This window comes from Periophthalmus magnuspinnatus, chromosome 22 (assembly GCF_009829125.3).
Source record: "Periophthalmus magnuspinnatus isolate fPerMag1 chromosome 22, fPerMag1.2.pri, whole genome shotgun sequence".
In the NCBI taxonomy this organism is placed as follows: domain Eukaryota; kingdom Metazoa; phylum Chordata; class Actinopteri; order Gobiiformes; family Gobiidae; genus Periophthalmus; species Periophthalmus magnuspinnatus.
The window spans coordinates 9,930,008-9,947,267 of NC_047147.1; the positions used below are offsets into that span (position 1 = coordinate 9,930,008).

Below are 17,260 nucleotides of genomic sequence, written 5' to 3' on the forward strand. Positions count from 1 at the left end.
TGGCATGGTCAGTTTGAGGTCAACATTAACCATGTGGAAGATATCCCTCACATTCGATTAACTGAAAAGCACATACACTTGCTTCTGTTTCCTTGAACACAACATAGACTATAAAGGTTAAAATAAAACATTAAACCAGGAGTACTTCAATAACTGCCTAGAGCATATTGCTATGTAACCACCATTCATTATTTCCAGTTCTTCTTCAATTATGATTAAAATCACTATCAGTATAATCACCTCATTACTTTCTAAAAAAACAAAAAAAAGAACAAAAACATTACCACAGCCATACCTAATAAAATGGCCAGAGAGTGTGTCAGTGTTGCTAAGTCTGCCAGAGGAGGTTAGGCTAAGGAGGTTAAAGTTACAGACAGAAGTGTTATTATGTGACACTAGACTAACTGCCCTATGATACACTATCTGCTCTGGATTATACATTTGACCTCCCCTACATGTTGCCAGATTGGAGAGATTAATCGAGTTTTCCCTGCTGTTTTTCACCCTCAGGCAGAATCACTGGCCTCCACTGGATAATGTCATCCACTTCTTTGACAGGCCAAACTGCTACCGCTCAAATCCCCCATTCTGCATAATACAGGCTATATGACAGACATGGTTGCTTCTACTGCTGACACAAGGATTTCTATTGAGAAGGTACAATAATAATAAAATGTAATAAAGTAATTCAGAGGAGGTCAATATTAGACATAAGAAAAAAGCCTGTATAAGGACTCTGGACAGTAGTGTACATCTTGGGTGGTTTAGTTCAACAGTCTGAGTAATGAGGTATGCAGACATGCTATGTGAAAGTGCTAAAAGATGCTCTGAAAACTTTGTACAACTAATGGCAAAAAGGTATCTGGGGAATGACAAACAAAACAGGTTAAAACCCAGTGTTTTTATAACAGTTACTTTCATTTTATTAGTACATGTCTGTACAACTCATAAACACAGACTTTACTAACACTTTGGTATAGGGATTATAGGCTGAGATGCTAAATACCTCGTGTTGTATTCGGTTGCTTGGATTGCCTACCTCTGTCTTCATTATACCCATTATGTCACTTGGCTTTATTTTTTGCCTTTCTTGAAGCAACAGTCTCTCCATTTATTTGGGATGGGACCAGCATATTTTGAGGGCAAAAACTATTAGTTTTATTCTTTACTACCAGCTGTGAGTTATGTAAAATGTATGCTTGAAAATGTACCAACCAATATTCTCATAACGTACTATATAGTCTCTTACCCTTGTCAGTATTGGCCTTTAACTTACTACCGTAAGTACTTATCAAAAAATCAACACAGCATGCTTACTTTTTTATTGACAAAATATGGATAGGGAAGATTCTGGCTGCTTCTTCCTGTTTACTCATTGACCCTTGATTATCTAATACAAACTCACTGTCTGGACATGTTTGTGAAGATGTGGGCTCAGTACAGGTATCCACAAATCAGGGTCAAAATGGGTGCCCTGAATTTGCTATTGATAACAGATTATGGGCCATGAAAGAGGAGATCAAAACACTGCCAGATTCATACTTCATATTTCAGGGGATTAAATGCTTAACTATTGGACATGAGATTTTTGCTGTGTGTTATGGGACATTTTCAAACTGAAAATACTTATGTTATGTAACTACACTACACTGTTGTGACTTCATAGGATTATATTTAGAATTTTAAACTATCAGATATCAGATAAATTGTTATTATTGACAATCAGGTAAAGCATTTTTTCATACAGTGAGGACTACTGTTACAAAAAGGGGATGAAATGCACTTTTAAAACTGCTGTGTTCTTTTTGTCATTGTGCATCTCCATGCAGACCTATTGAAGTGTCTTCCACTCCAGAGCTAGTGTGCATGGGCATGGTCATCTAGTGCGCACAGTGCGGTAGCTTTAAGAGGGGAGGCGTGGTGCTGCTGTTTTGACCGACTTGTCAGTGGCTCTGCTCTCCACTACACTCAGCTGAATGAGCAGGCTCGTACAGCGGATACACGGCTCTCCTCGCCTCTGATTGTCCACGGTGCCACAGCCACACGGACTCTTCTCTTATTACTGACAGCAGTCGCAAAGGATTATTATTAACACTGCGCTCTAATCGTTTCTCGGCTACACTTGTGAGAGGTAAGGCTTTTTTGCGTAAGGCTGACTGACTGACAGACGCGGCAGGGTGCGTTGTGATGGTGAACATCTTCTGGTGGTCATGAGACTGGATGAATGTTGTGTTATTATTGCATTGTGGTTTTATTGTCTTTTATTGTCTAATAGCATTGTGCTGTTACAACAGGCTACTGGATAATCGTGCGTGGCGACATTTGGAAAGGCTTATGCCATGACTCCTTTTTCCATCATGCCTTAGCCAAATACAAGACACGATTAAGGAATGTGATGCCCTTAAGAGAAACGAGAAAGAATACAATTATACATGTGTTTTACTTGCTTCATATTTCTGCCTACCTGTCTCACCAGTGACCGCCATTGCTTTATCGGTTAATTAAATTCAGTTTTGGCGCATGACAGTCTCCCCCAACCGCGTTACGCTACATTATAATTTCTTTTTTACGATATTGGATTGCGCACGTGTTTGTTGTGTATTTAAATCCACATGTGCTCTAATAATAGCCTGGACAACGTGCAAAGAATTTGACCTCGATATTATGCGCCTCGGCTGTATTCACGGGGTTCCACACCCCACAAGGGCCTAAAGAGGGCGCTGCGTTACCTTAGCTTTGTGGACAGCCAGAGACATGCATACATGAGGCTTATAGATTTATTGTAAAATACGCACAGAAATAAACTAAAATGTAAAAAAGCCTTTGTAACAAAATCCAAAATGGGCACTATATTGTTTACATAACTCAACATTGTTCTTCTTTTATAATATATTCACCCGGTGCAGCTAAAAAATAAATAAATAAAGAAATTCATCATTGCCCTGGTATCATAGTCAGGCTGTCCTTCTTCTGTAGCCACACAGCTAGTCCTTTTATGCTGTTTATGGGTTGGAAAGGGCTAACTGCACATCTGGCTGTAATGCAACAGTGAGAGCCCTCTTGGCCAGTTGTTGGGGCTTTACAAGAACAGCACCAGGCTAAGCACCAAATCATCCTCTTCTCCTCCTCTTCTCCTCCTCTTCTCCTCACCCACACCACATGGCTCTGCTCTGAGGAGGAGCATCTGCTACATTCCTCTTAACGGATCAAGATTGGAGTGGCGAGTAAAGCTGCAGTGAGCCGAAACAATTTGGATGTCAGTCAAAAATCTAAAAGATTGATTATGGCTGAAATCAGTGCAGTACAATAAATAGTTGTTATTCGAAGTAAGTAGCTTGTCGGATTTGTGCAAGTACTTCACACTCTGGTTTTGAAAGCTGGAATACAGCAGGATAGTGATAGTAAGCAATTGTGGATTTATTGAAAAGCACTATAGCTGGATATATGTCTCTAAGCAGTGCAATCCCATGATCTTTTAATACGCCTTAATCCTTTGCACTGGTTTGAATATTGTAGGTACATTTTTCCATGTGTTTACTGGAGATGGACAATCCAGTGTTTCTACAAATATTAATATGTTTCCAACAGTATTTTTAGTAGGGAGTTAAATGGAAATTGAATCAAATGTATTCTGATGAAAAGTTATTTTGTGAACTTGACTACAACTTTACTTGAATTTGTGTGCCTATTAAAAATCTGATATAGGCAAATATCAGCCTCAATAGTACATTACGTTTATAATATCTGGAAGAAAAAAACAAGAGCAGCAATTTTTTTATTTGGTCTTCTTGATTGAGAGAGGAGTGGACAGTTGGGTCGGTCAGGGGCCTTACTATGTGGGTGTCTGAGGTGAAGGTTGGCTGTATATTTATCAGTGCATCCCTGTGTTAGGTACAAGCTTCTGGGCCCACACACTGCAGTGGTGTTATTGGTTCTCCTGGATGAACATCTCCCCTGTGTGGTTGGGTATGTTTTGGACTTGATCAAGAAACTCATTCATTCTGGAATTTGATTTACTAGCAGAATTTGTGCCTTTAAAATATTGTAAATACTTTTTGTGAGAGCAAATTTAGATAGCTTAATATTTTTTTAAGTAGTAGAAAGAAATGGTTATTCATGTCAAATCTGTTATGTCAATATAAGAAATGTACCAATCTGATACTGGTAGTGGATATCTACACCAGTCCTGTACAATTTGCTGGACTGGATATTGACTTGACTCGGTTCAGCGGTATCCTGGTTGGACATATAAACTGATGTAATACATTCAATGGCCATAGCTGGCCCAGAAAGTGTTATAATGTTTGAACTTTTATTTATGCAAAGTTATTGTGTAGTTACTTGAAAGATAACAGCTACATAATACATTTGAATCAGTTTCATCTTACTTTATTTTTGTTTAAAGAAATATATGTTTTTCAGTCTCTGGTAACTGTTAATATCAGATATTGCCAGATACTTAAAGCAGTAGTATCACAATTCGTATTGGAACTGAAAAAGCTGGATCAGTGCATCCCTAGTCAATATGCAACAGCAGAATACCAGTTAAGTTGAAATTAAAAGCTGGAGTCTATTGTACACCACTAGTTATTAGTGACTTGTCCAATACTGTCTCCATGTATGGTTTATACAAACATGATGTTCCATTGTCCTTTCCCTGGTAACAAAACTTAACATTTAGTTAGTGTTTCCAACTAAATGTTAACTTGGTGTTCCCCCCTTTTTTTGTACAGTTTTCAAATAGCAGGAGTAAAGCTTGAGTCAGCTCTGCTCCAGCCCTGTCTCCCCTAGTGCTCTGGACACACAGGCAGCATGCCCACTGTATCAGCAGCAGTGTAGATTCTGGCACTGCAGAGGCAAAGGAGTCTGGGAGTAATTAGCTTAGAAGGAATAATCCCTCTCCAGACAGTATTGCGTCTGTTAAGAGTTGCATGGCCCAACACCCATCCTCCCATAGTCCAGAGTCACAAGTGCCACTTATGGCCTGTCTTTATAGCACACATTTACAGCCACTATATTTTATGTATGTTAATTTATGGTGTCATGAATTCTTCCTTGTGGATTTTATTTGTGGATTACAAGTCCTTCCTGTTGTATCTTGTATGGCAGGTCTATACCATGGTCATATATGGGGATGATATGCAATTTGAATTATTTTTATATATAAATAAGCATTTACTGCAGCTGATATTCCTTTCAGTTGTAAGGGTAGGCAGGCAGATTGTGGTTAATTGCTACTGTTGAAGCCTAGAGCAACCTAAACACTGACTGTGGAGGTTTTTACAGACACTAAAAACTCTTAATAATGACAGAGATAAGACGTGAGTACTGGAAACAAGGCTTGTCATATTAACACATTTTGAAGATGTTTATTGATCTATTGGTACAGAGAGACACTGCGATAAACAATAGTATGGAAGCTACTTTATGCCACTGATACAATAACAATAATGTAGGGCCTTAGGTATATAATAAATTATGTCAATCACACATTTTCTCTTTTATATTGTGGTACAAATCTTAGTCCATAACCCCCTGCACTAGTCTCTTGCTTTTGCTTTTTGTCTGAATACTGCTGCAAAATGGGAAGTGGTCTAATGGTCTTAACTATGAATGGACATTACGCAGATTATCAATAGAACAAATATTAAAATTGAGAGGCCAATTTCACAATGATCAATTAGTCCTATAATTTGTAACCATGGTAGCCCTTTTTTTACTTCACAGGATACCTCCTGATGTGCTTGTTGTTTAGCTGCTTTGTTTCCCAAATACACTGCTTATACTGTGCTCTGCTGCTGTGCCGTTTGGCATACTGGTGCATTCCTGCCACACTTTCATTCTACAAAGACCATTGGCACAAGTTCAGCTCACCTGACTGTGAAGCCCTGATAATATCTTATTGTGCATTTATTGGCACCTCAAGTCTGTTTATTAGTCAAGACCAGTGTGTTCTCTTCTGCCTCATAATATTATATTATAATTTGTGTTGTGACACTGGATTTATTTTCTTTACAGATTTGGACAAAAGGTAGGTAGGTTGAACAGCGTTACACTGCACCCACATTGCCTCCAATGTTTTGTATACCCTTATATTCACTTTCGTGTAATGTCCAAAACTCAATCTTGTCTATTGAAGTGTATGAAAAAATAGCATTAACATATCTCAAATTCAGAGCCTGTTCCTTACTTCTGGATCTTGTGTTTTTGTTAGATGGTTTGTGGTGATCGTGCAGGACTGCAGTGTTTTTAGAAACAGTAGCTTGCTGCCTTGACTACCTGATTAGACTTGCATGTTTCCATCAGTGGTGTAATTTGGAGGTAATTTCAGTCTCAGTTTCACCATGCATTGTTCTGCTGAGGGAGGTTTGTGGTTATCATGAAAGCTTGTTTTTTGCATTAAGTGTCTGCTATAGCCAGATGATTGTGGTTTTATTCATATCAGTCATTATAGAAGGAGGCAGGTGCATGTATGAATTTCTTTTCATTTTTCTTTCCAAGATAAATTAAATATTGAGTACAGTCCAAAGCACACAGTATCCTTTTTTCCAGTGTTTCTCACTCAAAGAAGACTAAAGTGGCCACCCAGTCTGATTTTTACCCCCATAGTCAATACAACAAGCAATACCAATTTATTGCTTAGCTTGTTATAATCTCAACTATATAGTAGTAAGTAACTTTAAATAATCTTTGATCAGTTCTTTTTTGATTAGTAGAGGCAATAAGTGTCATGTTATTTACCCCCAATATGTATTCAATCAAACTGTTCAAATAAGGATTGCCTGTGCATCATGGTCTCAGTATGAAACTGTGGGATACACTGCTTTATACTTTCCTTAAATTTATATACAAATGTATTAGTTGGTCATTCCAATAGCTTGTTTCAGTCCCTTGTCTCCATGTAGTCACAGGCAATTAGCCACAGTCAAAATAGGCTGCTGGATTCAAGGTTGGGATGTAGGCATTCAAGCTTTCTAGCCCCTCTGCTCAGCCTCCTCTGCTCAGCTAATATTACTCCAAGCTACCGAGGAAAAGCCAGATCAGTTTTGTCAGTAGATTGAAGGGGGGAAAGAAAAGGTGGTGGGGGTGTTCACCAGGGAGTTTAGCGCGTGCTACCTAGCTGAGCACAAAGCATGTCTTTCACTTGGGGATCTACAGTACATCTGGAAGTGTTTTTCAAAGCTCCCACTGCAATGGGCTGATGCTGGTTTCACCTCACCTCTACGTCTCAGGTTCACTTTTGAAATTAGACTAAAAGACTCTATTGGGATGTCTTTTATCAGTAATCATCCTTCAACCCATTAAACTTGGGGCCTTTGTGTATCAGTGACGCTGTGAAGAGCTTCAAAATAAAGTAAGAAAATCTAAACCTGACAAAATTGGTTTGTCATACAAGTATCAATTTGGTGCCTGAACCTGATGCAATTTTTATAATATATGCAAAAAAATAAAAAATAAATTTACTGAAATACTTCAGTTTTACCTTAGTTTTTGAATTATAGGGTATGCTATGCTTCTTTAGTGGGTACCTGGGGTACAAGCTCTAGTTTGAGTTTTAAACGGCCCAGCTGGGTGCAGATAACCACTGGGATGTTTATTTTTTCCTCTAGTGCATTCCTGCTTCTTATTGAAAATGGCTCTGATGATGTCCAGCTCTGAGTTGCTTCTATAAAAGGAAATGTTAAGACGATTTTGCAGACCTTACTGAATGAAATGCACAAGTTTCCAAATTATGTGTTATTCAGGCATCAACTTAAAACATCCTAAACATCTCCAGCAGCCAGTGCTGGTTAGTGTTGCTGAATGAATGATTGTGTTTGGTTGTTGTCACATTTTTTTGAAAATTCTTTTTCCCCATCTTTCTTGTGTCACTGATATTTTACGTGACATGTCTCTTTTCATTACATGGAGGCAATTTGTTTTGGTTTATTGGAGCTAGGCTGCGGTAATCAAAAAAGGAGATTATGCATTGAGCGGTTCTATCTTCCATTGTGCCTTCAAATCTTACTGGCTTGTGCCAGATCATACATTGTGCTTAAAACTAATTTAACAGTATCTTTAACCAGTGCTCAGTACAGTTCTAACCAAAACATTCAATCACATCATTGGTCTGGTAGTCCTGGGTCACACAGGGGCCAGAAGAGCCAAGACAAATGCAACTCCAGGGGCCTCTTCACAGTAGATATGCCATAGCATGTTCCTCTTTAGGCTGTATTATTGTAAACCCCCCCTGCACAAATGCACACGCACACACACTCACACTCACACTCCTCAGTGGACAGGGGTCTTTTCCTCTGCCCTGTGTCTCTCTGTTTGTGCGCTTGATTGTGGGAAAAATTCTTCACTGTCCGTGAGAGTCCCTTGCTCTGTACTGGCTTCTTTCCCTTGGGGTCCTCCCTGCTCCAAGTCCTAGACCATTGGCTCATTCTCCCAGAAAATCTTAATGCAGAATACACAAGCTCTGCCAGTGAATAATGTAGGGAATGCTCTCATAGATCTTTGAGGAAAGCTGAACCTTGTAACTAGGGCTAGGCAATAAAAAGACTAATAGCTTAATATACAAATAAGATGGAGTGATGCGACCAGCAAGTCCTTTTGAAAGTTAAATGAAGAGATTTACAGTACATCATGAGTAGGATCATGGTGACATCAAAACAAACACTGAGCTTTTTTCCAAATCAGGATAAAAGCAAGACAATTGATACAGTTTATGTAGGACTGTGAAAACAGTCAAATTAACCACACTGGTACCGAACTGTTCAAGACATGTTCAATATTAGATGTCTTCTCATACAGGTTAGGCTTGACTTTCAGTTATTCTTGTTCCAGGATCAGGTTTTGCTTGGCTCCATTTGATAACTATATTAAAAATTTCAACTTTACATTGATAAAATTATGGTTTTGGAATTGCAGTATTCTCAAAGCAGCTTTTGTGTTTCATGATTTAGTTTCAGGAATTAAAAAAAAACCCAAATCCATTAAACTGAAGGTCATGGCAGCTGTATTGTATTTTATTATAACAATGTCTTTGTCAGGGTCTCTGATTTAATTTGTTGGCTTGTACATGTATTTTAGGCAGCTGTAAATCACCTAAATGGAAATACAGAATGTATATGTTTTATGGACATGGTCAGTTGCTCTCAACACGCTTCAAAATATGATTCAGCGCCTATCTTGTCTACTCCATGATAAATTATATGCGGTGTATCCTGTTCACCTGCAGGGCCTGGAAGTGGTTTGACGTTCAGTTATTGGACCAAAAGCAGAAATACTACTTCAAACATTGGTATCAGATAAAACCTCCCTGATGACCGCTGTTCAAATCTGAAAGCCATTACTAAACACGCAGGTATTTTATAAGCTGAGCATAATCATAATTCATGTTTAACTTTTGGCATCATTGATTCTCATGCATTGCTTTCCACCCCTCTAATCTCTCAATACAAGAGGCTCAATAGGAAGCTTGTACTTAGCTTGGCCTGGCATAAAAAATGTAGCCGAGTAAAACTACTGTTTATACTTTTATCAAAACTACTTGTATGCTTTATTCAGTACTGTACCTTCTGAATAACTGTTGTGAAAAGGACAGAAGTAAGGGTTGATTTGTAGTAACCGTACTGCATTTAACTGAATCTGCTACTACCACTGGGCCACCAAATGACCACCATCTTAGTTGACCTTACCTTATGACCAATATGACAGTTTTCTAAGCAATCTGAAGTTACTGCGACTGTGTTTTGACATATGTTTTTGATAAGACATTAATGGAGAACTGAGCAAATGTTAAACCTTAACCATGGGGTATATTTGGTTATAAATCTTTTCTATCTTGTAAACTCCTCTCCAAAAACCCCTTTCTCCAACCGCGTGGTCTGCAACAACTACTACATTCAGCCATGCTATGAATAGGCTTCTGTCTCTCGAGTACCTCTCTGAAACGGGGCCTTCTTTGCCTTTTCCCAATGGAGGAGATCCAGATTGATCTCATCCAGGTTTCAAGCCAATATGCACTTCAAATGGACTGTAGAAAGGCAAAGCGTGTACACCTCATTTTTTAAGCATGTGTGGGTGATCTCTGTGCTCATCCAAACCTTAGTCTACACTGCTGTTTTTGTTGCATTCACCTGTTACAAAAGCCTTCTCCCTGTAGACCGGTTGCTAGTCAATAGTCCATTATCCTCTCATCGGTCTCTAAATGGTCACTTAGAGCAGTTGGAAGTGACTATGATTGATGTGGTTTCCAATGTGATGTTAAATACAAGACTAATGAATGTTGTTTTGTTGTTTGATTAATGGTGATCAAACATGCAATTTACATGAAAAAATACATTGCAGTTCTACATTAATTATGGTAAAACAGGACAGGACTTTGCTGTATCAACAGTAAGTCATTTTATTTTGTATTCATTTCTCGGTAAAACAGAATTTGAGTCCAATGCTCATAGACCTTTGCCAAGGCATTACAGCTTTATTCCCAACCATGGCAGTTACTTATTGTAGATCCAAGTAACAATTTAAGTTAAGCCACATAAAATACATTTACTAGGCTACAATTCCTGTTTCATAAAAATCTAAACCACTAACATATTTTACTATTTTTACTATTAAGACATTGCCAGAATTAAAACAGATTCACTTTTCTTACAGTTCTTGTGTTTGGTAATATCACATGTGGACATCAGGTGACCCCCATTGGTGCCTGCATCTCCGTGGTTACCAGAGATCCCCTTCCACACATGTACACACATGCACACACGCACACACCCTCCCTCTCTATATATTCACGTTGAACTGCCTCCCAGACTGCAGTGTACCATTTTCACTCTTGTTCCACTTGTATAAACTAGAAAACTAATCTGCCATCAGCATTCAGGAAGTGTAGGGCTAAACAAATGATGGGAGCCAGCAGGGGAAATCAAATGACCGGGGCATGTCCTAGCAACCATGAAAAGAGGCAGGTTATTTTGGGACTGTTTTAGGATCTGTCTGCACTGTGTTTTTAATAAGGCCTGTTTATATTTGTTTACAAGATAGCAGCTTGGTCAAACTTGGTGAGATTATGATAGTGAAAAAAATGAGTTCAGCTTCTGTTCAACTCTGAGAGAGCCAGATGGTGTACGGTCTGTTATTTTAACATGTGCTTGGATATGAAAATGAATTGAAAATAGCTGTCAGAAAATGATTGTTAATACAGTACTTCTGTTTTGTCAGTAAATTGACAAAAAAATCTATCATTGCATTTTTAGGTAAAAAAGAAAGTATGTTTTAGTACAATATTTTCTGATTAAGATGTACTTTGCCTAAATTGCAGTGCCAAATCTAAACCACACAAAACCCAACATTTCCACAACATCTCATCTATTACACATAATTTTGTGTGTTTGCTGCAACACTTAAATGTTTTGCCCGGTCATTTATCAGGTTGTCAACTTGTGTTTTTACAATGCCATTTTCCCAGTGTGTTTGAGATGAGTGTACACATTAGGAAAGCACTCCTGAACGAGCCTTGTCTCTGTGCACATGTGTGTCCAACTGTCCATCCTGTCAGCCATGGAATGATGGAGAGATAACCATTGAGCTGCTGTTCACCCTTCTGCCAAACCATTTGCATTCACTGTGAGGCAGGAAAAAAACAAAACACAGTGACTGTTGTTGATTTCTTTTCTTGAAATTCTCTCTTCTACCTACTCCATTTCAAATGTTATTTTTCTTATTGCTTTAGCTTGACTTGTATAAATGTATTCAAGCAATCAAATGTGTGTCGGAGCTGTGCTATATGATATTTACACTTGTATATTTCTGCCTTCTGTGTTGTATTGTGTGCACAATTATCACAGTACTGTATTGTATTGTATTGTGTGTATTGACTGATGTTACCCATGCCCTTGACCACATTCATTGGAGTTGTGTGTGGCTTTGGAGAGTGGATTAGTCGCATTATGCTGACAGTTTAGAGTTCAGGTGCAGGCCTGTAATGCAGCTACATCAGCCCATAGAAAATGCAGCCCATAAGACACAGTGCAATCACATACATAAATAAATAAATAAATAAATCACACATTTGTGGTAATGGCAATTCTGAGTAATTATGATAAAGTGGATAAAGTGGGAATGAGACACATTGCAGTAGAATATGCAGTAGTACTAATATCCCCTCTTATCTGCCTTCTTGCTGTACAATGCCATCTTTTTTCCTTCACGTAAATTGGCTTGGGAATGGCACACTGTACACACTGGTTTGTATCTCTTTGTGCCTGCGGCATAGAGCATACAGACTTAATATAACATTTTCAGTATGTCTCATTTTGTTAAACTACCTCCTCCCTCTCTCACTCACTCTTTCCTTTCCTTGGACCAGAGCAGAGCTCTGATTCGCCGCCAGGTTGCCTTGACGACTGTACAGTACATAAACTAAACCACGTTTGCAGAGCAGTGCATTGAGAGACAGGAAATACTTGTGCATACTTAATCTTTCAGTTTGTTGGATGAGGCCCTACTTTCCTCAACATTAATTCAGAATACAGATTTTTAAACATAAAAAATTGTTACCATGTTGTTTCCATGCTACATAGTTACTATATATGACCCTATGCACCCTAAGCATATAACTCAGGAGTATTCATCCTCAAAATCCTAACTAGCCAGAACTTTGCTTCCTGACATTCCACTCACGCTTTCAAGGAGGAAGAGGAAAAAGGTCTGTGGGTTTGTTCTGTATTAAAGAGAATGCAGGGAAAGAGCCCTGTCGTGATTGATTTATATGTCAGGTAGATTTTAGTCAGGTATACCATTGACTACCTTTTAAAGTGAATAACTCTCTTTTACATGGCACCTATTAGTGGTGGAATTGACAATTTCTCATTTGATATTTTTGCCCATCCATGGTTACATATGAAGGACAAACATGGACAAACATGGAAGTAGCATCTTTAAAATATTCTCAGAAAGTACTAGATCTACACTGGCCTTTATATAACTGTTCTGAGGTTGTTTAAGTTGTGCTATATGACTTTTCTGGTGGAGGGGGTACCACCAACCACCAGTCTCTATAGGGATGGCATTAAACTGAACTTTATCCATTGACACCATCAGGCCTAGTTACAGATAAGATCTGTGGAGAGGCCACTGTGCTGACAGTAAGAATAGGTGTTTTTTTCCCAGTAATAAAACATATGTAATTGATGGCAAAGTATTTGGATAGAAGCTGATAGGACATCCTCCTCCCAAAAAGTTACATGCAACAAACAGCACTGGCCAATATGGTGATTAAAAACTGACTCATGATTGCATTCCTGACAATATGCTATTTTGGTAAAAATCGCCATATTGTGGTTAATTCATTTCTTTTTGATTGCAGCTTTATGCTCAAAGAAAAACACTTTTCCCACCCACACCACCTATTGGCAAGCCTCACCTGTGCTCTGAGAGTGACATTTGGATTTAACCAATCGCAGTGAAGTGTGAACTTTTGGAGGAATCAGATAAGTTTAGTTACGTCTTCAAGACAATATAAAGATTTGAAGTTTATATCAGTTGTGATAAAATCAAAATCACTATCTGACTCCAAGAAAATTGTGATATTTTCTGGTATATTGACTGCCCCTACCTGAAAATGTACAGCTGCCTTTATACTGATATATGAATTGCTTGCCAAGACTTTCAGTGTGACATATTTTTAGTTGTCGTTTTGGTCAAGTTGCAACACCTGGCCTGGTTTCCTTGTTTAACCATGATCCCCTGTGAAGCTAGCACAATGTGGACCAATGCTGAATCAGCTGTGTTTCTCCCTGAAGGTGCTCTGTCACTCCAGTGTGAGGCTGTTGACCTTGGCAGAGAACAGATCTGTGGATGAGCTGCTTTTCCTGTTCACACATTGATCCCTTTCTCCTTCCAATCTCAAAGGCATTTCAAAAGTGAATACAAGTGAACTGAGGTCGCAGAGGTATTACAATTACACATCACCTGCATAATTCCATAGAAACAGAGAGTGAAAACCATACTTTGGAACTTGTCTCATCTATCTCCGTGAAGATCGATGAGAGATGAGACATGTTCCAAAGTATGCTTTTCTGTTTTCTGTGGAAATGTATAGTCAAAGGAACTACACCCCAGTCCAGTTCTTCTTTTGTTAACTGACAATGGCAATAAAACTTATTCAATTTAAGTCAGCTGAAAAACTTGTTTTTATTTTAGTCTTATTTTTTTTTAGGTAAGGTCGATGGAGCTTTAAGGTCAGTGAGTCTATCTTTCACTTGCATCTTGGGGAAAGGGCGTATCACTTGTCTTTGCCACTTGCGGCCTTAATAATGCCACTTGTCACTAATCCTGTTGTCTTGGGAGGAAGAAAGGGCAGACTCATTGTTCTACAAAGGAAACTAAGACGCGGAGAGAGGAAAAGCCAGTGAAGAAAAGAAAAAAATGCTGACCCATATTTTTGCTCGAGGCATGCAATGGGACAATAACACAAGGGCTGACCTGGTCATTTAACTTAAATAGCATGTAATTGAAACAATGTGTGTTGATTGTATGCAGCTAGCGGAGATGTGATTAACCCAGATGATACGATCAAGGTCAAAGTCTGTTTTGGTCAGTGTTTTGGCTGTGCAAAGTAGAAAAAAATCATCTGGACTACTGCTTTTTATGTGATCAACTTGCTTCATGAGTAACCAATATTTTTGTAAGGCTAAGTGGATTTTGAAAGGAAACATCTGCATTGCATTTAAAAGATATGGTACACAGTGAGTAGTAGGCTGCATAATAGTTTTGACTTGCCATACTGCAATTTAATATCACTGCTCAATGAGTTCAGATGAGGTCAGTGTTGTGCTATTGTGATTGGCAAGTTGGCAACCATTGCAATCACGGAGGGAGTTTTGCGAGGACCAAACAAGATTAGAATAATTGTGATTTCCACAACACAGCACCAGATGAAGAGGATAAAGGAGTGGATGTAATCAGTGGAAAGTCCTCTGCAATGCAAGGAGAAAGTGCATGTGCCTTGTCAAATATTCAGCTTTAAGTTGGTTGTTGCTGTTTGAGTGTCATTGCTTAAAATGGATAGAATGATTTTTATGGCTGTAAGCCTTGAGTGGTTGAGTTGGTTAGTTGGTTGATTGAGTTTTTTGGTGAAAAAAATGTATTAGTCAAATTGCATTATTGGGATTATATGGACCACAGCAGAAATTAGGAAGCATCACGTGTATTAGTTTGAGATTTAGGAGTGAATCCTTAGCTTTGTCTGCCTTTTACTAAGAAAAATATACTCTTTATTAGTAGTTTTATGAATAAATCTTTGTGTGAACTCCTGTCATCTTATTTTACTGTCAGTGCACTTCTGGACAGATACACGGTCAGATCATAGAGATACTTAATACTTTGGAGGGCTTTTGCCTGCAACACATCACCCCTTTTTAGTTGACTAAGCAATGTACAGTGCATGGTTTAGTCGACTAAATTCTTGGTCCTGTTGATTTCTTAGCCACTGTTGTGCCTCTACAGGAGGAGCTCTGCCGGGGCTCAGGTGGCTTCAATCAGCACCGTCATTTTGCCCTCTCATGGTAATTGACACACAATGAGCCTTCTTAGCATCACCCGGCTCCCTGTTGACATCACACAGCATGGTGCAAATACTATGTACACTTGAAGTGAAAGTTGTGCCATATGGCTTATTGACAATATTTGTCTTTCTTTATTATGATTTGCTTGCGTTTTCAGGGTTCTATTTTATGTCAACTTGACATTTTACTTTTCACCTTAGAAAAAAATATTTGCATGTGTTACGGCCCCAGGCCTCCAGCTGTTCCTACAGCCGTATGTGTCTTCCCTCCTTCTGGTCCCTGCTTCTGTATGCAAGCTTTAAACCTACAGATCTCTCCTCCAGTGAACAGGATGCCGCTTTTGGTCTGTGTCTCTGTGTGATTGTTGTGACTTTGTAAATCGAGGCACTTGTTGTTCGACTAGTTCTAACACTGGTTTATATAATTTTGTTTTAAATTGTATATTGAACTACTCTGTTAAGAGCCTCCTTTTGTTATTTTTTACTTTAACATTCCTTTTTAATAAATTATAACTTTAGCTTTACAATTTTGTTATTCCCCTATCCCTAGCTGAGCTGGGTCATAACAGTATGTTCTTCGGCTATAGGGCCTTGCTTTCTTTTTTAATGTCCTGCAAGTACACTTGCCAACTTTTGAAGATATGTTGAGATGGGGCTGGGCAATTAATCCAATTTTAATCAAGATTCAGTCATGTCTAATCGTCAATTATATGCTTGCTGGGTTTTTACTCAAGAGATCTACAGCCAATCATCTACTCCAAACCACATGCTTTTGCTGACAGAGTTTGTTATGTTTGTACGTATCAGGAGCCTCCTGTTTATGTCTATGAAAAAATACAATGAGCCAAATACAATTTTTTTTGTTTGAAAAAATATTGAGAGTTGATCAATATGAACTTATCAGCTTGAACATAATGCCCATAGAATATGTTTGGATAAATTTTTTCAGAGCAAATACCCATTCTCTTCAATGTACATGTTTTAATAGCATGCAAACAACAGCACTGGCCATGTGACTGTACAGCAGTTAGTCACTGCAGAGTAGCACAGGCAGCCCCTTCTCAGCTGGGGGACTTGGAGAGGGCAGAAGGCCTCTTTACTAAGGGGGCTAATAATTCACTGCAATAACATGGGTGACTCTTCCCACCCCATCAGAGCTGCTGACAAACTCCCATTGTGGCTGGAGCACAAGGCACGTGTATTTGAGAAATAGCCATAGGTCACAGGTTAAAAACTACAAATCTTTGCTAATGCAAATGTATGGAACCTATTTAGTTTTGAAATATGTTTTCTTGATAACATTGTAATATCCAAAGATTTGCGTAGGAATGAATGGCAGCTGAGAACAGACTGTCCTGACTGGATGCAAGGATAAACAGGAAGTGTTTGTTATTCTTCAGACATCTCTGGAGAGTTTGGAGATAGTTGTGGTGCAGCTAAACAAACTTGTAGGCCATCCCTCATGTTCGCACATACGCTCAGAAAAGAGATTCGAAAACTAAATTGGAGGTTAAACACAGATGGTGTATTATCAAGACAAGGCCTCCCATGCAGTCATTGGTTGTCAAAAAATTCTTGCCATGGTCATTCACATATAGGAAGAAAGTGGAAGCTAATCGGAAATGCAGATTAAAATATTATTATTATTATTATTATTATTAACAACAATGTAAGACAAGCTGAAGGTAACACTTACCAGTTTGA

General features: G+C 38.6%; 1 protein-coding gene across 2 annotated transcripts in view; it reads left to right on the plus strand.

Annotated features, from left to right (window-relative positions):
* Positions 1–1,933: 1,933 nt before the first annotated feature.
* daam2 (dishevelled associated activator of morphogenesis 2) overlaps positions 1,934–17,260 on the plus strand; it is an 86,457-nt gene continuing 71,130 nt past the window's right edge. Inside the window, exon 1 of one of the 2 annotated variants that reach the window (XM_033987731.2) lies at positions 1,934–2,131. The gene's annotated coding sequence lies outside the window, so the exon portion shown is untranslated. The remainder of the gene's footprint in view (positions 2,132–17,260) is intronic. The other variant, XM_055231239.1, reaches the window with a different exon arrangement.